The sequence below is a fragment of the Ranitomeya imitator genome, chromosome 6, assembly GCF_032444005.1.
Source record: "Ranitomeya imitator isolate aRanImi1 chromosome 6, aRanImi1.pri, whole genome shotgun sequence".
In the NCBI taxonomy this organism is placed as follows: domain Eukaryota; kingdom Metazoa; phylum Chordata; class Amphibia; order Anura; family Dendrobatidae; genus Ranitomeya; species Ranitomeya imitator.
The window spans coordinates 174,716,772-174,739,315 of record NC_091287.1 but is presented as its reverse complement, the minus strand read 5'-3'; the positions used below and the strand labels follow the sequence as shown (position 1 = coordinate 174,739,315).

General features: G+C 44.0%; 1 protein-coding gene across 1 annotated transcript in view; it reads right to left on the bottom strand.

Moving 5' to 3' along the window:
- STAC (SH3 and cysteine rich domain) overlaps positions 1 to 22,544 on the bottom strand; it is a 550,486-nt gene that overhangs the window by 108,873 nt on the left and 419,069 nt on the right. The window lies entirely within an intron of this gene.

Genomic DNA, 22,544 nt, shown 5'->3' with positions numbered 1-22,544 from the left:
AGATACTCAAATGAATATTTTGCATTAATGCTATTAGAACTACTAGTTTTCAACATAAAAAAACCCAAGATAAAAACATGAATAGCAAATCCTTCAGTAAATAAATAAGCAGCAATAGTGTATGAAAATAAAATAGGGTACTTAGTTAACATAATTTTGATCAAAAAATGTAAAATCCATCCCACCACATCACAGTGACCCTATTCGGGACGGTCCTAACCTCTAATATTAAAACCTTACGTTTGTCAAGTGACCTACATGTGGATAAGGGTTGAGAAGAACTGAGGCCCAGCTAGTGGACACATGCACACATGGGTAACTACATGAATTTAATGTCCAGCTCAAGTGCAAGTCACATTTGGCCTCCTTTGCAAACTCTGGCAATCACATTAGTGAGGAGGAAGTGTAGTGCATACTGGAGTATATTTCCCATCCAACATCTTAATCACAGCAGGATGATGTTTCTTGTGACAGCAACACCATCACATCGCGTCAGTCTTCTGCTAAGTCCATCTCCACCACTATAACAGTTAATGTACATACACTGTGTGCAGAATTATTAGGCAAGTTGTATTTTGAGCACATGATACTTTTTATACATGTTGTCCTACTCTAAGCTGTTCAGGCTTGAGAGCCAACTACCAATTATGTAAATCAGGTGATGTGCATCTCTGTAATAAGGAGGTGGTGTGGTCTAATGACATCAAAACCCTATATAAGGTGTGCTTAATTATTAGGCAACTTCCTTTCCTTTGGCAAAATGGGTCAGAAGAGAGATTTGACGGGCTCTGAAAAGTCCAAAATTGTGAGATGTCTTGCAGAGGGATGCAGCAGTCTTGAAATTGCCAAACTTTTGAAGCATGATCACCAAACAATCAAGCGTTTCATGGCAAATAGCCAACAGGGTCGCAAGAAGTGTGTTGGGCAAAAAAGGCGCAAAATAACTGCCCATGAATTGAGTAAAATCAAGCGTGAAGCTGCCAAGATGCCATTTGCCACCGGTTTTGCCATATTTCAGAGTTGCAATGTTACTGGAGTAACAAAAAGCACAAGGTGTGTGATACTCAGGGACATGGCCAAGGTAAGGAAGGCTGAAAAACGACCACCTTTGAACAAGAAACGTAAGATAAAACGTCAAGACTGGGCCAAGAAATATCTTAAGACTGACTTTTCAAAGGTTTTATGGACTGATGAAATGAGAGTGACTCTTGATGGGCCAGATGGATGGGCCAGAGGCTGGATCAGTAAAGGGCAGAGAGCTCCACTCCGACTCCGATGCTAGCAAGGTGGAGGTGGGGTACTGGTATGGGCTGGTATCATCAAAGATGAACTTATGGGACCTTTTCGGGTTGAGGATGGAGTGAAACTCAACTCCCAGACCTACTGCCAGTTTCTGGAAGACAACTTCTTCAAGCAGTGGTTCAGGAAGAAGTCGGTATCGTTCAAGAAAAACATGATTTTCATGCAAGACAATGCTCCATCACATGCCTCTTACTACTCCACAGCGTGGCTGGCCAGTAAAGGTATCAAAGAAGAAAAAATAATTTCATGGCCCCTTTGTTCACCTGATCTGAACCTTATAGAGAACCCCTCATAAAATGTGAGATCTACAGGGAGGGAAAACAGTACAACTCTCGGAGCAGTGTGTGGGAGGCTGTGGTGGCTGCTGCACGCAATGTTGATCGTAAACAGATCAAGCAACTGACAGAATCTATGGATGGAAGGCTGTTGAGTGTCATCATAAATTGTTCACTAATTTTGGGGGGTTTTGTATGTCAGAAATGTTTATTTCTAAATTTTGTGCAATTATATTGGTTTACCTGGTGAAAATAAACAAGTAAGATGGGAATATATTTGGTTTTTATTAAGTTTCCTAATAGTTCTGCACAGTAATAGTTACCTGCACAAACAGGTAGCCTTCTAAGATAGCCAAATCTAAAAAAAAAACACTCCAACTTCCAAAAATATTAAGCTTTGATATTTTTGAGTCTTTTGGGTTGATTGAGAACATAGTTGTTGATCAATAATAAAAATAATCCTCTAAAATACAACTTGACTAATAATTCTGCACACAGTGTAGTGAAATTTCCAATCCATCATTAACACCTGTTTCTCTTCTGCCCCAAAGTCTCTTAACTCAAGCACCCTGGGGTCTAAGGAACATACTATACCAGAAAAACTTCTTCCAGTTGATATTTTTAGAATTATGAACAGTCGGGCTTTGCTTTTAGAAAACATTGTGCCAGAAGAGATGGACAACACGATTCTAATACCAATCTGTGGTGCATGCTATATGAGCTGAGGTAGTATGGACACTGTCCATGGTAATAGCACTCTGATCCAGGACAAATTGTGAGACAAAGAGTGCTGGCCCCTTCACACACAAAGTCACCTGTCAGTTGGGTCATTGATGACAATGAAGATAATGATGATTCTGTGTTGTAAAATACCTGGGAACAAGATAGGGCTGGTGAGGAGTTTAGTCATCAGAGGAGGAGATTGCTGGCATCAGTGTTATGCAGTGCATGCGTCCAAAACATTTTCTGCGGTGAGATCAGAATTTTGGGGTGTCAGCTCTGGAGAAAGTAATGCTTTAGGTGGAAGAGGCTGTACAGTCCCTGAAAGGTCTGGAAGCAGTGGTAGTGACTCATACGTACCGGCTTCTTTTGTGTGTGAGTTTATTTTGCACGTTGCTGCCAGACGATTCTTTGGCACTCTGCAGGCTCCATAAGAGGAAAATAAGCCATGGACTTCCCAGATCTTATGGACTACAAGCTCTCCATCAGCACAAAAAGCAACATCACCTGCAAATTTGGCAAATTCAAGCTGGCCAGCAATCAGAGCAAGTTTTAAGTTGTTCTCCTTCCATTTCTAGCTGCGCTTGTCTTTTTGCCAGCCAAGCCACACCCTTAGGTATCATAGTTTCATTTAGTTTGGTGTCATCACTACCACCATAATCATTGTAATCTTTCTCTACTGTATGTTATACTTCAAGTACAGCTCCTCCGCTTTGTTCTCCATCAAAATATCTATCATCGATTGTGTGTTGAGTAAATCAATGTTCACTAGCAGCCATTGGATCGCCAAGTAAACTCGCATCTTGACAAGTTGGTAGTGGTGCAGTCGCTCGCTGCCTTAACACCTTGTGGATTCTGCTGACTTTTTCAGAAATTATGGCGTGTGCTCAGCCTCACTAGAGGATACCATTATTTCTTACAGAAAGGAGTGCCCGCTCTGTTTTCATGTGCAGGAGAGCACTCATTGGACTTAATTTTGAGCTAAAAAGTCGACTGAACTATAGATACCTGGAGCAACAACTATTGGTAGTAATAATACATGAATTTCACAGATCATTTTCAGTGGCAGTGTTAAACCACCACATTTGAGACTGGTGGTAAGGCCTCCAAAACTGGAAGCTACAAGACAAGCGGTGGTTATCTGTCTCCTCTTACACATTCTCTGGATATTGCTCGTTTGACATGACCTTTTCCCCCAAAAGCAGAGGGCATATTGTTGATTCCAAAAAGTGCCTTAATTCTTTTTGCTCATGCAAGGCAAAGTATGGTCAAGCAGTTTTACAGCTTGAAGGCCTGGGTGAAAAAGCCACACAACGGAAAAGTTACTGCTGTGAAACCATAGGTTACTCGCCCTGGCTGGCTCCTCAAGAACTGCAACTTAGAATTAGAGGGACAATTACCAGAACACTGTGCTTGCTTTTAGGTCAGACAAAATAACTCATGCTCCATGCATGACCAATGTCCTGAGTTTAATAGTGCAAATTTTTTTTGCAAATATACATGCTTTATGAATGGCAAAGATATGACAGATATGAGAAACATATTTTTGATTTTATGAGTGACGAAATGATGAAAATAACATTGTCTTACATCACTGGAGTGATTGTGGCAAAACCTCCAAATTAATATCAGTCAGATAGATGACAATATCCATGCCATGTTTCCTATCTATGGAAAGACAAAATAGTGATAGCAAATATGACATTAATATCTTCTGCCACAGATCTCCAGGGGCGAAGATATTGTGGAATTGAGGAATCTCATAATGTCCAATTGGTTTGGTGGTGGCAGCTTCCATTTTTTATTGTAGAGTTTGACAGTGACCGTAACGGAGTATACTGTATGTATATGTATATGCATACAGTTGTGCTCAAAAGATTGCAAACCATGGCAGAATTTTCGCTTTCTTGGCCTTTTTTTTTAGAGAATATGAATGATAACACCAAAACTTTTTCTCCACTCACGGTTAGTGGTTGGGTGAAGCCATTTATTCTCAAACTACTCTTTTCTCTTTTTAAATCATAATGACAACCCAAAACATCCAAATGACCCTGATCAAACGTTCACATACCCTGATGATTTTTGCCTGATAACATGCACATAACTTGACAGAAATTGGTTTTGAATGGCTACTAAGGGTAACATCCTCACATGTGACCTGTTTGCTTATAATGAGTGTGCATGCATAAAAGCTGAGAGAGTTTATGGGATCCAGACAGACTATTGCATCTTTCATTCAGCCACTGATATTTCTGATTCTCAATCATGGGAAAAGTAAAAGAATTGTCAGTGGATCTACGGGAAAAGGTAATTGAACTGTATAAAATAGGAAAGGGATACAAAAAGATATCCGAGGAACTGACAATGCCTGTCAGCAGCATTCAAACTGTGATGAAAAAATGGAAAATAAGGGGATCTGTAAAAATAAAATTACAGGCAGGTAAACCAACAAAAATGTAATCCACAACTGCCAGGAAAATTGTTTGAGTTGCAAAGAAAAACCCACAAATAACATCAGCTGAAATACTGGACTCTCTGAAAGCTAGCAGTGTGGCTGTTTCAAGATGTATAATAAGGAGGCACTTGAAGAAAAATGGGCTGCATGGTCAAGTCGCCAGACGAAAGCTATTAATGGGCAATGCCACAAAGTATCTCACCTACAATACACAAAACATCACCGAGACAAGCCTCAAAATGTCTGTAACAAGGTAATTTGGAGTGATGAGACCAAAATTGAACATTCTGGTCACAACCATAAACGTTACATTTGGAGAGAGGTCAATAAGGCCTATGATGAAAGGAACACCATTCCTACTGTAAAGCACAGAGGTGGATCGCTGATGTTTTGGGATGTGTGAGCTACAGAGGCACAAGAAACTTGGTCAAAGTTGAAGGAAAGATGAATGCAGCACGTTATCAGCAAATACTGGAGGCAAATTTGCAATCATCAGCCCGGAATCCGCGCATGGGACATACTTGGACATACTAACATGACAACGATCCAAAACACAAGGCTAAGTTGACCTGTCATTTGCTACAGCAGAACAAAGTAAATTTTCTGGAGTGGCCATCCCAGTCTCCTGACCTCAAAATCATTGGGTCACTCTGGGGAGATCTCAAGCGCGCAGTTCATGCTAGACTGCCAAGGAATTTACAGGAACTGGAGGCTTTTTGCCTAGAAAAGTGGGCAACCTTACCATCTGAGAAAACGAAGAACCTCATCCACAACTACCACAAAAAACTTCAAGCTGTCATTGATGTTAGAGGGGGCCACACAAGGTATTAAGAAATGGGGTATGTAAACTTTTGATCAGGGTCATTTGGATGTTTTGAGTTGTCATATATATACAGTGGGGAAGTAAGTATTTGATCCCTGGTTCATTTTGTAAGTTTGCCCACTGACAAAGACTTAAACTGGCTATAATTGTAAGGGTAGGTTAATTTAATCATTCAGAGATACAATATCATAGATACAATCTAGAAAATCACATTGTATAAATTGTATAAATTTATTTGAATTTTGCAGTGAGAAATAAGTATTTGATCCCCTACCCACCATTAAGAGTTCTGGCTCATACAAACCAGTTAGATGCTCCTAATCAATTCGTTATATGCATTAAAGACAGCTGTCTTACATAGTCACCTTTATAAAAAAAAACTTCTCTCCACAGACTCAATCAATCAATCAATCAGACTCTAACCTCTACAACATGGGCAAGACCAAAGAGCTTTCTAAGGATGTCAAGGATAAGATCATAGACCTGCACAAAACTGGAATGGGCTACAAAACCATAAGTAAGACGCTGAGTGAGAAAGAGACAGGAAATACAAAGTGACTGTCAATCAACATCGATCTGGGGCACCATGCAAAATCTCACCTAATGGGGTATCTTTGATCATGAGTAAGGGATGAGAACAGCCTAAAACTGCATGGGAGGGAACTTGTTAATGATCTCAAGGCTTATTGGACCACAGTCACCAAGAAACCAATGGTAACACATCATGCTATAAAGGTTTAAAATCCTACAGTGCCCACAAGGTTCCCCTGCTCAAGAAGGCACATATGCATGCCCGTATCAAGTTTGACAATAAACACCTGGATGATTCTGTGAGTGATTGGGAGAAGGTGCTGTGGTCAGATGAGACAAAAATTGAGGTCTTTGGCATTAACTCAGCTCGCCATCTTTGGAAGAAGAGAAATGCTGCCTCTGACCAAAAGAACACCTGCCCCACTGTCAAGCTTGGAGGTGGAAGCATTATGTTTTGGGGCTGTTTCTCTGCTAAGGCCACAGGACTACTTCACTGCATCAATGGGAGAATGGATGGAGCCATGTAACGTAAAATCCTGAGTGACAGCATCCTTCCCTCCGCCAGGACATTAAAAATGGATCGTGGCAGGGTCTTCCAGCAAGACAATGACCCAAAACATACAACCAAGGCAACAAAGGAATGGCTCAAAAAGAAGCACAATAAGGTCATGGAGTGGCCTAGCCAGGCTCTAGATGTTAATCCCATATAAAACTGAAGGAGAGAGTTGAAACTCCGAGTTGCCAAGCGACAGCTTCAAAATCTTAATGATTTAGAGATAATCTGCAAAGACGAGTGGACCAAAATTACTCCTGATATGTGCACAAACCTCTTAATCATTAACTACAAAAAACGTGACTGCTGTGCTTGCCAACAAGGTGTTGCCACCAAGTAGTAAGTTTTGTTTGCCAGAGGGATCAAATAATTTTTTCTCACTGCAAAATGCAAATAAATTTATATAATTTATACAATGTGATTTTCTGGATTTTATTTTTGCTATTCTATTTCTCAATGTTAAAATTAACCTACCCTTAAAGTTATAGACTGATCATGACTTTGTCAGTGGGCAAAGTTACAAAATCAGCAAGATATCAAATACCTATTTCCCCCACTGTATATACAGTAGGTAAGGAAAGTATTCAGACCCCTTTAAATTTGCAGCCATTTGGTATATTCAAAAAAGTTAATTTTTTCACATAAATGTACACTCTGCACCCCATCTTGACTGAAAAAAAACAGAAATGTAGATTTTTTTGCAAATGTAGTAAAAAAGAAAAACTGAAATATCACATGGTCATAAGTATTCAGACCCTTTGCTCAGACACTCATATTTAAGTCACATGCTGTCCAATTCCTTGTGATCCTCCTTGAGATGGTTCTACATACCGTATATACTCGAGTATAAGCCGAGATTTTCAGCCCAAATTTTTGGGCTGAATGTGCCCCTCTCGGCTTATACTCAAGTCAAGGTGGGTGGCAGGGTCGGCGGGTGAGGGGGAGAGGGCGCTGAGGTATACTCACCTAGTCCCAGCGATCCTGGCGCTGTCCCTCCTGTCCCACGGTCTTTGGTGCTGCAGTTCTTCCCCTCTTCAGCGGTCACGTGAGACCGCTCATTAGAGAAATGAATAGGCGGCTCCACCTCCCATAGGGGTGGAGCCGCGTATTCATTTCTCTAATCAGCGGTAACGGTGACCGCTGATAGAGAAAGAAGCTGCGGCACCGAAGACCAGCTGTGACAGGCAGAGTGAGCGTCAGGATCGCTGGGACCAGGTAAGTATGTAATATTCACCTGTCCGCGTTCCAGCCGCCGGGTGCCGCTCCATCTTCCCGGCGCCTCCATCTTCCCGGCGCCTCCATCTTCCCGGCGTCTGCGCTCTGACTGTTCAGGTCAGAGGGCGCGATGACGCATATAGTGTGCGCGGCGCCCTCTGCCTGATCAGTCAGTGCAGAGACGCTGGGACGAGACGCCGGGACCGGACGCCGGGAGCTGCAATCAAGAGAGGTGAGTATGTGTTTTTTTTTTTTTATTGCAGCAGCAGCGGCGGCACAGATTTATGTGGAGCATCTATGGGACAAAATGAACGGTGCAGAGCACTGTATGGGGCACAGATATTGGGCAATAATGAACGGTGCCGAGCACAGTATGGGGCACAGCTATGGGACAAAATGAATGGTGCAGAGCACAGTATGGGGCACAGCTATGGGACAAAGTGAACGGTGCAGAGCACTATATGGGGCACAGCTATGGGACACAATGAATGGTGCAGAGCAATATATGGGGCACAGCTATGGGGAAATATGAACGGTGCAGAGCACTGTATGGGGCACAGCTATGGGGAAATATGAACGGTGCAGAGCACTGTATGGGGCACAGCTATGGGGAAATATGAACGGTGCAGAGCTCTATATGGCACAGCTATGGGGAAATAATGATCTATTTTTATTTTTGAAATTCACCGGTAAATGCTGCATTTCCACCCTAGGCTTATACTTGAGTCAATAAGTTTTCCCAGTTTTTTGTGGCAAAATTAGGGGGGTCGGCTTATACTCGGGTTGGCTTATACTCGAGTATATACGGTATTAATTGGAGGCCAGATGTGTTTAATTAAAATGATAGGACTCCTCAGTGTAAGACATATGAAAGCCTGAATACTTATGACCATGTGATATTTCAGTTTTTCTTTTTAATACATTTGCAAAAATTAGTACATTTCTGTTCTTTTTCAGTCAAGATGGGGTGCAGAGTGTACATTAATGAGAAAAAAATGAACTTTTTTTAATTTACCAAATGGCTGCATTGAAACAAAGAGTGAAAAATGTAAAGGGGAATTAATACTTTCCGTACCCACTGTATACACTATATATATACAGTAAAGACCAAAAGTTTGGACACACTTTCTCATTTAAATATTTTACTGTATTTTCATGACTATGAAAATTGTACATTCACACTGAAGGCATCAAAACTATGAATTAACACATGGAATTATATACTTAACAGAAAAGTGTGAAACAACTGAAATTATGGCTTATATTCTAGGTTCTTTAAAGTAGCCACCTTTTGCTTTGATGACTGCTTTGCACACTCTTGGCATTCTCTTGATGAGCTTCAAGAGGTAGTCACCGGGAATGGTCTTCCAACAATCTTGAAGGCGTTCCCAGAGATGCTTAGCACTTGTTGGCCCTTTTGCCTTCACTCTGCGGTCCAGCTCACCCCAAACCATCTCGATTGGGTTCAGGTCTGGTGACTGGTGGCCACGTCATCTGGCGTAGCACCCCATCACTTTCCTTCTTGATCAAGTAGCCCTTACACAGCCTGGCAGTGTGTTTGGGGTCATTGTCCTGTTGAAATATAAATGATGGTCCAACTAAACGCAAACCAGATGGAATAGCATGCCGCTGCAAGATGCTGTGGTAGCCATGCTTGTTCAGTATGCCTTTAAATTTGAATAAATCCCCAACAGTGTCACCAGCAAAGCACCCCCACACCATCGCACCTCCTCCTCCATGCTTCACGGTGGGAACCAGGCATGTAGAGTCCATCCGTTCACCTTTTCTGTGTCACACAAAGACACGGTGGTTGGAATCAAAGATCTCAAATTTGGACTCATCAAACCAAATCACAGATTTACACTGGTCTAATGTCCATTCCTTGTGTTCTTTAGCCCAAACAAGTCTCTTCTGCTTGTTGCCTGTCCTTAGCAGTGGTTTCTTTGCAGCTATTTTACCATGAAGGCCTGCTGCATAAAGTCTCCTCTTAACAGTTGTTGTAGAGATGTGTCTGCTGCTAGAACTCTGTGTGGCATTGGCCTGGTCTCTAATCTGAGCTGTTGTTAACCTGCGATTTCTGAGGCTGGTAACTCGGATAAACTTATCCTCAGAAGCAGAGGTGACTCTTGGTCTTCCTTTCCTGGGGCGGTCCTCATGTGAGCCATTTTCTTTGTAGCGCTTGATGGTTTTTGCCACTGCACTTGGGGACACTTTCAAAGTTTTCCCAATATTTCAGACTGTCTGAACTTCATTTCTTAAAGTAACGATGGCCACTCGATTTTCTTTACTTAGCTGCTTTTTTCTTGCCATAATACAAGTTCTAACAGTCTATTCAGTAGGACTATCAGCTGTGTATCCACCAGACTTCTGCACAACACAACTGATGGTCCCAACCCCATTTGTAAGGCTAGAAATCCCACTTATTAAACCTGACAGGGCACACCTGTGAAGTGAAAACCATTCCCGGTGACTACCTCTTGAAGCTCATCAAGAGAATGCCAAGAGTGTGCAAAGCAGTCATCAAAGCAAAAGTGGCTACTTTAAAGAACCTAGAATATAAGACATAATTTCAATTGTTTCACATTTTTTTGTTAAGTATATAATTCCACATGTGTTAATTCATAGTTTTGATGCCTTCAGTGTGAATGTGCAATTTTCATAGTCATGAAAATACAGAAAAATCTTTAAATGAGAAGGTGTGTCCAAACTTTTGGTCTGTACTGTATGTGTATGTATATATATCTCTGTCATTGACACACATATATATTTATATTTCATACAGAGCTATGTAGCATAAAAGCCGGTAATTCAATTGCCGGCTTTTGCTAAGTCCTTACCGAAGACAGGTTATGAGACATGCTTTACAAACAGTAAACCATTTTATATCCATTATATTTTTGCATACCCCTCATTAATAATGTTAGAATGTCCGACCTGTGACGCATATGCTGTGTCACAGAATGATCGCGTCCCTGCAGATCGGGTGAAAGGGTTAACTCCCATTTCACCCGATCTGCAGGGACAGGGGGAGTGGTAGTTTAGCCCAGGGGGGGTGGCTTCACCCCCCCCCCCCCCCGTGGCTACGATCGCTCTGATTGGCTGTTGAAAGTGAAACTGCCAATCAGAGCGATTTGTAATATTTCACCTAAAAAACTGGTGAAATATTACAATCCAGCCATGGCCGATGCTGCAATATCATCGGCCATGGCTGGAAACACTTATGTGCACCCACCCCACCCCACCGATCGCCCCCCCAGCCCTCCGATCTGTGCTCCGCTCCCCTCCGTCCTGTGCTCCGCTCCCCCGTCCTCCTGTCCGCTCCCCCGTGCTCCAATCACACCCCCCGTGCTCCAATCAAACCCCCCCGCACTCCGATCCCCCCCGCACAGCGATCCCCCCATGCTCCGATCCACCCCCCCGCACAGCGATCCCCCACCCCGTGCTCCAATCCACCCCCCCATGTTTCGATCCACCCCCCCATGCTCCGATCCACCCTCCCATGCTCCGACGCCCCCCGTGCCCTGATCTTCCCCCCTTATACTTACCGAGCCTCCCGGGGTCCGTCCGTCTTCTTTCCTGGGCGCCGCCATCTTCCAAAATGGCGGGCGCATATGCAGTGCGCCCGCCGAATCTGCCGGCCGGCAGATTCGTTCCAGAGTGAATTTTGATCACTGAGATATAACCTATCTCAGTGATCAAAATAAAAAAAATAATAAATGAGCCCCCTCCCTTTGTCACCCCCATAGGTAGGGACAATAAAAAAATAAAGAATTTTTTTTTTCCACTAAGGTTGGGGTAAGAACTAGGGTTAGGGTTAGGGTTAGGGGTAGGGTTAGGGGTAGGGTTAGGGTTAGGGGTAGGGTTAAGGTTAGGGGTAGGGTTAGGGGTAGGGTTAGGGTTAGGGGTAGGGTTAAGGTTAGGGGTAGGGTTAGGGGTAGGGTTAGGGGTAGGGTTAGGGTTAGGGTTAGGGTTAGGGGTAGGGTTAGGGGTAGGGTTAGGGGTAGGGGTAGAGTTAGGGTTAGGGGTAGGGTTAGGGGTAGGGTTAGGGGTAGGGTTAGGGTTCGTGATGTGCACACGTATTCTAGTCCTCTGCGGATTTTTCCGCAGAGCATTTGATAAATCCGCAGTGCTAAACCGCTGTGGATTTACCGCGGTTTTTCTGCGCATTTCACTGCGGTTTTACAACTGCGATTTTCTATTGGAGCAGTTGTAAAACCGCTGCGGAATCCGCAGAAAGAAGTGGCATGCTGCGGAATGTAAACCGCTGCGTTTCCGTGCAGTTTTTCTGCAGCATGTGTACAACGATTTTCGTTTCCCATAGGTTTACATTGAACTGTAAACTCATGGGAAACTGCTGCGGATCCGCAGCGTTTTCCGCAGCGTGTGCACATACCTTTACAATTAGGCTATGTGTACATGGTGCGGATTTGGCTGCGGATCCGCAGCAGTGTTCCATCAGGTTTACAGTACCATGTAAACATATGGAAAACCAAATCCACTGTGCCCATGGTGCGGAAAATACCACGCGGAAACGCTGCGTTGTATTTTCCGCAGCACGTCAATTCTTTGTGCGGATTCCACAGTGTTTAACACCTGTTCCTCAATAGGAATCCACAGGTGAAATCCGCACAAAAAACACTGGCAATCCGCGGTAAATCCGCAGGTAAAACGCAGTGCCTTTTACCCGCGGATTTTTCAAAAATGGTGCGGAAATATCTCACACGAATCCGCAACGTTGGCACATAGCCTTAGGGTTAGGGTTGGGTTGGAATTAGGGTTGTGGTTAGGGTTAGGGGTGTGTTGGGGTTAGGGTTGTGGTTAGGGGTGTGTTGGGGTTAGGGTTGTGATTAGGGTTACGGCTACAGTTGGGATAAGGGTTAGGGGTGTGTTGGCGTCAGAATTGAGGGGTTTCCACTGTTTAGGCACATCAGGGGGTCTCCAAACGCAACATGGCGCCACCATTGATTCCAGCCAATCTTGCATTCAAAAAGTCAAATGGTGCTCCCTCACTTCCGAGCCCCGACGTGTGCCCAAACAGTGGTTTAACCCCACATATGGGGTACCAGCATACTCAGGACAAACTGCGCAACAATTTCTGGGGTCCAGTTTCTCCTGTTACCCTTGAGAAAATAAAAAATTGCTTGCTAAAACATCATTTTTGAGGAAAGAAAAATGATTTTTTATTTTCACAGCTCTGCGTTGTAAACGTCTGTGAAGCACTTGGGGGTTCAAAGTGCTCACCACATATCTAGATAAGTTCCTTGGTGGGTCTAGTTTCCAAAATGGGGTCACTTGTGGGGGGTTTCTACTGTTTAGGCACACCAGGGGCTCTGCAAACGCAACGTGATGTCCGCAGACCATTCCATCAAAGTCTGCATTTCAAAAGTCACTACTTCCCTTCTGAGCCCCGACGTGTGCCCAAACAGTGGTTTACCCCCACATATGGGGTATCAGCGTACTCAGGAGAAACTGGGCAACAACTTTTGGGGTCCAATTTCTCCTGTAACCCTTGGGAAAATAAAAAATTCTGGGCTAAAAAATTATTTTTGAGGAAAGAAAACGTATTTATTATTTTCACGGCTCTGCGTTATAAACTTCTGTAAAGCACTTAGGGGTTAAAAGTGCTCACCACATATCTAGATAAGTTCCTTTGGGGGTCTAGTTTCCAAAATGGGGTCACTTGTGGGGGGTTTCTACTGTTTAGGCACACCAGGGGCTCTGCAAATGCAACGTGACGCCCGCAGACCATTCCATCAAAGTCTGCATTTCAAAAGTCACTACTTCCCTTCTGAGCCCCGACGTGTGCCCAGTCGGTGGTTTACCCCCACACATGGGGTATCAGCCCACTCTGGAGAAACTGGGCAACAACTTTTGGGGTCCAATTTCTCCTGTAACCCTTGGGAAAATAAAAAATTCTGGGCTAAAAAATTATTTTTGAGGAAAGAAAACGTATTTATTATTTTCACGGCTCTGCGTTATAAACTTCTGTAAAGCACTTGGGGGTTGAAAGTGCTCACCACATATCTAGATAAGTTCCTTTCAGGGTCTAGTTTCCAAAATGGGGTCACTTGTGGGGGGTTTCTACTGTTTAGGCACACCAGGGGCTCTGCAAACGCAACGTGACGCCCGCAGAGCATTCCATCAAAGTCTGCATTTCAAAACGTCACTGCTCCACTTCCAAGCCCCAGCATGTGCCTAAACAGTGGTTTACCCCCACATATGGAGTATCAGCATACTCAGGAGAAACTGGACAACAACTTTTGGGGTCAAACTTCTCCTGTTACCCTTGGGAAAATAAAAAATTGCGGGCTAAAAAATCCTTTTTGAGAAAAGATATTTTTTTTTATTTTCATGGCTCTGCGTTATAAACTTCTGTGAAGCACTTGAGGGTTCAAAGTGCTCACCACACATCTAGATTAGTTCCTTTGGGGGTCTAGTTTCCAAAATGGGGTCATTTGTGGGGGATCTCCAATGTTTAAGCACACAGGGGCTCTCCAAACGCGACATGGTGTCCGCTAATGATTGGAGCTAATTTTCCATTTAAAAAGCCAAATGGCGTGCCTTCCTGTTGTGAATTCTGTGGCAGAGCTCCCTCCTGTGGTCACAAGTGGTACTTCGGCTGATTCTCTCTATGAGCTTCCGTTGGTGGAGGAGAGTGGTACTGCGGCTTCTGAGTTTCCTTCCTCAGGTGATGTGGGGAAGTCGTTAGGTGCTGCTCTATTTAACTCCACCTAGTGCTTTGATCCTGGCCTCCAGTCAATGTTCTAGTATAGGACTTGCTTCCTCCTGGATCGTTCCTGTGGCCTGCTGCTCTGCATAGCTAAGTTCCGCTTTTGTTATTTTGTTTGCTGTTTTTTTCTGTCCAGCTTGCTTATTTGGTTTTTCTTGCTTGCTGGAAGCTCTGGGACGCAGAGGGTGTACCTCCGTGCCGTTAGTCGGTACGGAGGGTCTTTTTGCCCCCTTTGCGTGGTTGTTTGCAGGGTTTTGTGTTGACCGCAAAGTTACCTTTCCTATCCTCGCTCTGTTCAGAAAGTCGGGCCTCACTTTGCTAAATCTATTTCATCTCTACGTTTGTCTTTTCATCTTTACTCACAGTCATTATATGTGGGGGCTTCCTTTTCCTTTGGGGTATTTCTCTGAGGCAAGGTAGGCTTATTTTCTATCTTCAGGCTAGCTAGTTTCTCAGGCTGTGCCGAGTTGCATAGGGAGCGTTAGGCGCAATCCACGGCTGCCTCTAGTGTGGTTGGAGAGGATTAGGGATTGCGGTCAGCAGAGTTCCCACGTCTCAGAGCTCGTTCTATGTTTTTGAGTTATTGTCAGGTCACTGTATGTGCTCTGACTTCTATGTCCATTGTGGTACTGAATTACCTTATCATAACAGTACTGGAGGCCCAAAGTACTAATGATTCTCAATAGAGGGAAAAAAGAATTTCTGAGACCATTTTTTTTTCTCTGCACTGTGTTTTGCCTTTTTTTTCCCCTAGACATTTGGGTGGTTCAGGACACAGGTGTAGCGATGGACATTAAAGGTCTGTCTTCATGTGTGGATCAGCTCACGGCAAGAGTACAAAATATTCAAGACTTTGTGGTTCAGAATTCTATGTTAGAACCAAGAATTCCTATTCCTGATTTGTTTTTTGGAGATAGAACTAAATTTCTGAGTTTCAAAAATAATTGTAAACTATTTCTGGCTTTGAAACCTCGCTCCTCTGGTGACCCAGTTCAACAAGTTAGGATCATTATTTCTTTTTTACATGGCGACCCTCAGGACTGGGCATTTTCTCTTGCGCCAGGAGATCCTGCATTAAGTAATATTGATGCGTTTTTCCTGGCGCTCGGATTGCTGTACGATGAACCTAATTCAGTGGATCAGGCAGAGAAAAGTTTGCTGGCTCTGTGTCAGGGTCAGGATGAGATAGAGGTATATTGTCAGAAATTTAGAAAGTGGTCCGTACTCACTCAATGGAATGAAGGTGCGCTCGCAGCTATTTTCAGAAAGGGTATCTCTGAAGCCCTTAAGGATGTCATGGTGGGATTTCCTATGCCTGCTGGTCTGAATGAGTCTATGTCTTTGGCCATTCAGATCGGTCGACGCTTGCGTGAGCGTAAATCTGTGCACCATTTGGCGGTATTATCTGAGCATAAACCTGAGCCTATGCAGTGCGATAGGACTTTGACCAGAGTTGAACGGCAAGAACACAGACGTCAGAATAGGCTGTGTTTCCACTGTGGTGATTCCACTCATGCTATCTCTGATTGTCCTAAGCGCACTAAGCGGTTCGCTAGGTCTGCCACCATTGGTACGGAACAGTCAAAATTTCTTTTGTCCGTTACCTTGATCTGCTCTTTGTCATCATATTCTGTCATGGCATTTGTGGATTCAGGCGCTGCCCTGAATTTGATGGACTTGGAGTATGCTAGGCGTTGTGGGTTTTTCTTGGAGCCCTTGCAGTGTCCTATTCCATTGAGAGGAATTGATGCTACGCCTTTGGCCAAGAATAAGCCTCAGTACTGGACCCAGCTGACCATGTGCATGGCTCCTGCAATTCAGGAGGTTATTCGCTTTCTGGTGTTGCATAATCTGCATGATGTGGTCGTGTTGGGGTTGCCATGGCTACAAGTCCATAATCCAGTGTTAGATTGGAAATCCATGTCTGTGTCCAGCTGGGGTTGTCAGGGGGTACATGGTGATGTCCCATTTCTGTCTATTTCGTCATCTACCCCTTCTGAGGTTCCAGAGTTCTTGTCTGATTACCGGGATGTATTTGATGAGCCCAAGTCCGATACCCTACCTCCGCATAGGGATTGTGATTGTGCTAACGATTTGATTCCTGGTAGTAAATTCCCAAAAGGTCGACTGTTTAATTTATCTGTGCCTGAGCACGCCGCTATGCGGAGTTACGTGAAGGAGTCCTTGGAGAAGGGGCATATTCGCCCGTCATCGTCGCCATTAGGAGCGGGGTTCTTTTTTGTGGCCAAGAAGGATGGTTCGCTGAGACCTTGTATAGATTACCGCCTTCTAAATAAGATCACGGTTAAATTTCAGTACCCCCTTGCCGCTGTTATCTGATTTGTTTGCTCGGATTAAGGGGGCTAGTTGGTTCACCAAGATAGATCTTCGTGGTGCGTATAATCTTGTGCGTATTAAGCGAGGCGATGAATGGAAAACTGCATTTAATACGCCCGAGGGCCATTTTGAGTACCTAGTGATGCCATTCGGACTTGCCAATGCTCCATCAGTGTTTCAGTCCTTTATGCATGACATCTTCCGAGAGTACCTGGATAAATTCCTGATTGTATACTTGGATGATATTTTGATCTTCTCGGATGATTGGGAGTCACATGTGAAGCAGGTCAGAACGGTGTTTCAGGTCCTGCGTGCTAATTCTTTGTTTGTGAAGGGATCAAATTGTCTCTTTGGTGTTCAGAAGGTTTCATTTTTGGGGTTAATTTTTTCCCCTTCTACTATTGAGATGGACCCTGTTAAGGTCCAAGCCATCCACGATTGGACTCAGCCGACATCTCTGAAAAGTCTGCAAAAGTTCCTGGGCTTTGCTAATTTTTATCGTCGCTTCATCTGCAATTTTTCTAGTATTGCTAAACCATTAACCGATTTGACCAAGAAAGGTGCTGATGTGGTCAATTGGTCTTCTGCTGCTGTGGAAGCTTTTCAAGAGTTGAAGCGTCGTTTTTCTTCTGCCCCTGTGTTGTGTCAACCAGATTTTTCGCTTCCATTCCAGGTCGAGGTTGATGCTTCTGAGATTGGAGCAGGGGCTGTTTTGTCGCAGAGAAGTTCTGATTGCTCGGTGATGAAACCATGCGCCTTCTTTTCCAGGAAGTTTTCGCCTGCTGAGCGAAATTATGATGTTGGCAATCGAGAGTTGCTGGCCATGAAGTGGGCATTCGAGGAGTGGCGTCATTGGCTTGAAGGAGCTAAGCATCGCGTGGTGGTCTTGACTGATCATAAGAACTTGACTTATCTCGAGTCTGCCAAGCGGTTGAATCCTAGACAGGCTCGTTGGTCGCTGTTTTTTGCCCATTTTGACTTTGTGGTTTCGTACCTTCCGGGCTCTAAAAATGTGAAGGCGGATGCCCTGTCTAGGAGTTTTGTGCCCGACTCTCCGGGTTTATCTGAGCCGGCGGGTATTCTCAAAGAGGGAGTAATTGTGTCTGCCATCTCCCCTGATTTGCGGCGGGTGCTGCAAAAATTTCAGGCTAATAAACCTGATCGTTGCCCAGCGGAGAAACTGTTTGTCCCTGTTAGATGGACAAATAAAGTTATCTCTGAGGTTCATTGTTCGGTGTTGGCTGGTCATCCTGGAATCTTTGGTACCAGAGAGTTAGTGGCTAGATCCTTTTGGTGGCCATCTCTGTCGCGGGATGTGCGTTCTTTTGTGTAGTCCTGTGGGATTTGTGCTCGGGCTAAGCCCTGCTGTTCTCGTGCCAGTGGGTTGCTTTTGCCCTTGCCGGTCCCGAAGAGGCCTTGGACACATATCTCTATGGATTTTATTTCAGATCTTCCCGTCTCTCAAAAGATGTCAGTCATTTGGGTGGTTTGTGATCGCTTCTCTAAGATGGTCCATTTGGTGCCCTTTTCTAAATTACCTTCCTCCTCTGATTTGGTGCCATTGTTCTTCCAGCATGTGGTTCGTTTACATGGCATTCCAGAGAATATAGTTTCTGACAGAGGTTCCCAGTTTGTTTCGAGGTTTTGGCGAGCTTTTTGTGCTAGGATGGGCATTGACTTGTCTTTTTCCTCGGCTTTCCATCCTCAGACTAATGGCCAGACCGAACGAACCAATCAGACCTTGGAAACATATCTGAGATGCTTTGTTTCTGCTGATCAGGATGACTGGGTGTCCTTTTTGCCTTTGGCTGAGTTCGCCCTTAATAATCGGGCCAGCTCGGCTACCTTGGTTTCGCCGTTTTTCTGCAAATCTGGGTTCCATCCTCGTTTCTCTTCAGGGCAGGTTGAGTCTTCGGACTGTCCTGGTGTGGATACTGTGGTGGACAGGTTGCAGCAGATTTGGACTCATGTGGTGGACAATTTGACCTTGTCCCAGGAGAAGGCTCAACGTTTCGCTAATCGCAGACGCTGTGTGGGTCACCGACTTCGTGTTGGGGATTTGGTTTGGTTGTCTTCTCGTCATATTCCTATGAAGGTTTCCTCTCCTAAGTTTAAACCTCGTTTCATTGGTCCGTATAGGATTTCTGAGGTTCTTAATCCTGTGTCTTTTCGTTTGACCCTTCCAGATTCTTTTTCCATCCATAACGTATTCCATAGGTCATTGTTGCGGAGGTATGTGGCACCTATGGTTCCATCTGTTGATCCTCCTGCCCCGGTTTTGGTGGAGGGGGAGTTGGAGTATATTGTGGAGAAGATTTTGGATTCTCGTGTTTCAAGACGGAAACTCCAGTATCTGGTTAAGTGGAAGGGTTATGCTCAGGAAGATAATTCCTGGGTCTTTGCCTCTGATGTCCATGCTCCCGATCTTGTTCGTGCCTTTCATATGGCTCATCCTGGTCGTCCTGGGGGCTCTGGTGAGGGTTCGGTGACCCCTCCTCAAGGGGGGGTACTGCTGTGAATTCTGTGGCAGAGCTCCCTCCTGTGGTCACAAGTGGTACTTCGGCTGATTCTCTCTATGAGCTTCCGTTGGTGGAGGAGAGTGGTACTGCGGCTTCTGAGTTTCCTTCCTCAGGTGATGTGGGGAAGTCGTTAGGTGCTGCTCTATTTAACTCCACCTAGTGCTTTGATCCTGGCCTCCAGTCAATGTTCTAGTATAGGACTTGCTTCCTCCTGGATCGTTCCTGTGGCCTGCTGCTCTGCATAGCTAAGTTCCGCTTTTGTTATTTTGTTTGCTTTTTTTTCTGTCCAGCTTGCTTATTTGGTTTTTCTTGCTTGCTGGAAGCTCTGGGACGCAGAGGGTGTACCTCCGTGCCGTTAGTCGGTACGGAGGGTCTTTTTGCCCCCTTTGCGTGGTTGTTTGTAGGGTTTTGTGTTGACCGCAAAGTTACCTTTCCTATCCTCGCTCTGTTCAGAAAGTCGGGCCTCACTTTGCTAAATCTATTTCATCTCTACGTTTGTCTTTTCATCTTTACGCACAGTCATTATATGTGGGGGCTGCCTTTTCCTTTGGGGTATTTCTCTGAGGCAAGGTAGGCTTATTTTCTATCTTCAGGCTAGCTAGTTTCTCAGGCTGTGCCGAGTTGCATAGGGAGCGTTAGGCGCAATCCACGGCTGCCTCTAGTGTGGTTGGAGAGGATTAGGGATTGCGGTCAGCAGAGTTCCCACGTCTCAGAGCTCGTTCTATGTTTTTGAGTTATTGTCAGGTCACTGTATGTGCTCTGACTTCTATGTCCATTGTGGTACTGAATTACCTTATCATAACACCTTCCCTTCTGAGCCCTGCCGTGTGCCCAAACAGTGGTTTACCCCCACATATGGGGTATCTGCGTACTCAGGACAAACTGGACAACAACATTTGTGGTCCAATTTCTCCTATTACCATTGGCAAAATAGGAAATTCCAGGCTAAAAAATCATTTTTGAGAAAAAAATTATTTTTTATTTTCATGGCTCTGCATTATAATCTTCTGTGAAGCACCTGGGGGTTTAAAGTGCTCAGTAAGCATCTAGATAAGTTCCTTGGGGGGTCTAGTTTCCAAAATGGGGTCACTTGTGGGGGAGCTCCAATGCATAGGCACACAGGGGCTCTCCAAACGCGACATGGTGTCCGCTAACAATTGGAGCTAATTTTCCATTCAAAAAGTCAAAAGGCGCGCCTTCCCTTCCGAGCCCTGCCGTGTGCCCAAACAGTGGTTTACCCCCACATATGAGGTATCGGCATACTCGGGAGAAATTGCTCAACAAATTTTAGGATCCATTTTATCCTATTGCCCATGTGAAAATGAAAAAATTGAGGCGAAAAGAATTTTTTTGTGAAAAAAAGTACTTTTTCATTTTTACGGATCAATTTGTGAAACACCTGAGGGTTTAAAGTGCTCACTAGGCATCTAGATAAGTTCCTTGGGGGGTCCAGTTTCCAAAATGGGGTCAATTGTGGGGGAGCTCCAATGTTTAGGCACACAGGGTCTCTCCAAACGCGACATGGTGTCCGCTAACGATGGAGATAATTTTTCATTCAAAATGTCAAATGGCGCTCCTTCCCTTCCGAGCCTTACCATGTGCCCAAACAGTGGTTTACCCCCACATGTGAGGTATTAGTGTACTCAGGAGAAATTGCCCAACAAATTTTAGGATCCATTTTATCCTGTTGTCCATGTGAAAATGAAAAAATTGAGGCTAAAAGAATTTTTTTGTGAAAAAAAGTACTTTTTCATTTTTACGGATCAATTTGTGAAGCTCCTGGGGGTTTAAAGGGCTCACTATGCATCTAGATAAGTTCCTTGGGGCGTCTAGTTTCCAAAATGGGGTCACTTGTGGGGGAGCTCCAATTTTTAGGCACACGGGGGCTCTCCAAACGTGACATGGTGTCCGCTAAAGAGTGCAGCCAATTTTTCATTCAAAAAGTCAAATGGCGCTCCTTCCCTTCCAAGCCCTGCCGTGCGCCCAAACAGTGGTTTACCCCCACATATTAGGTATCAGCGTACTCAGGACAAATTGGACAACAACTTTCGTTGTTCAGTTTCTCCTTTTACCATTGGGAAAATAAAAAAATTGTTGCTGAAAAATCATTTTTGTGACTAAAAAGTTAAATGTTCATTTTTTCCTTCCATGTTGCTTCTGCTGCTATGAAGCACCTGAAGGGTTAATAAACTTCTTGAATGTGGTTTTGTGCACCTTGAGGGTGCAGTTTTTAGAATGGTGTCACTTTTGGGTATTTTCAGCCATATAGACCCCTCAAACTGACTTCAAATGTGAGGTGGTCCCTAAAAAAAATGGTTTTGTAAATTTCGTTGTAAAAATGAGAAATCGCTGGTCAAATTTTAACCCTTATAACTTCCTAGCAAAAAAAAATTTTGTTTCCAAAATTGTGCTGATGTAATGTAGACGTGTGGGAAATGTTACTTATTAACTATTTTGTGTCACATAACTCTATGGTTTAACAGAATAAAAATAAAAATGTGAAAATTGCGAAATTTTCAAAATTTTCGCCAAATTTCCGTTTTTATCACAAATAAACACAGAATTTATTGACCTAAATTTACCACTAACATGAAGCCCAATATGTCACGAAAAAACAATCTCAGAACCGCTAGGATCCATTGAAGCGTTCCTGAGTTATTACCTCATAAAGGGACACTGGTCAGAATTGCATAAAACGGCAAGGTCTTTAAGGTCAAAATAGGCTGGGTCATGAAGGGGTTAAATGAGAAGGTGTGTCCAAACTTTTGGTCTGTACTGTATATTCCATTTGTTGTAAACAGATGTGTATATACTATATGTTCACTGTGAATTTCCCAAAAACAGGCCTAGTAGTGAACACAGCCGTGGCCTTGTCTATCACTAGTCAGTCACTTGCGTAATTGTTCTGATGATTGGAGGCTGCCAACTGCGTTTCCTTGACAATTCGATGGCAGCGGTGGGATCTTTGTGATCTCCCAGCTGTTCTCCCTGACAAATTGGTGGTAGTGGGGGGATCTGTATGATCTCTCCGGTGTTCTCCTGACAAGCATATGTTAAATGAAGCTAAGTGATGACTACTGGATA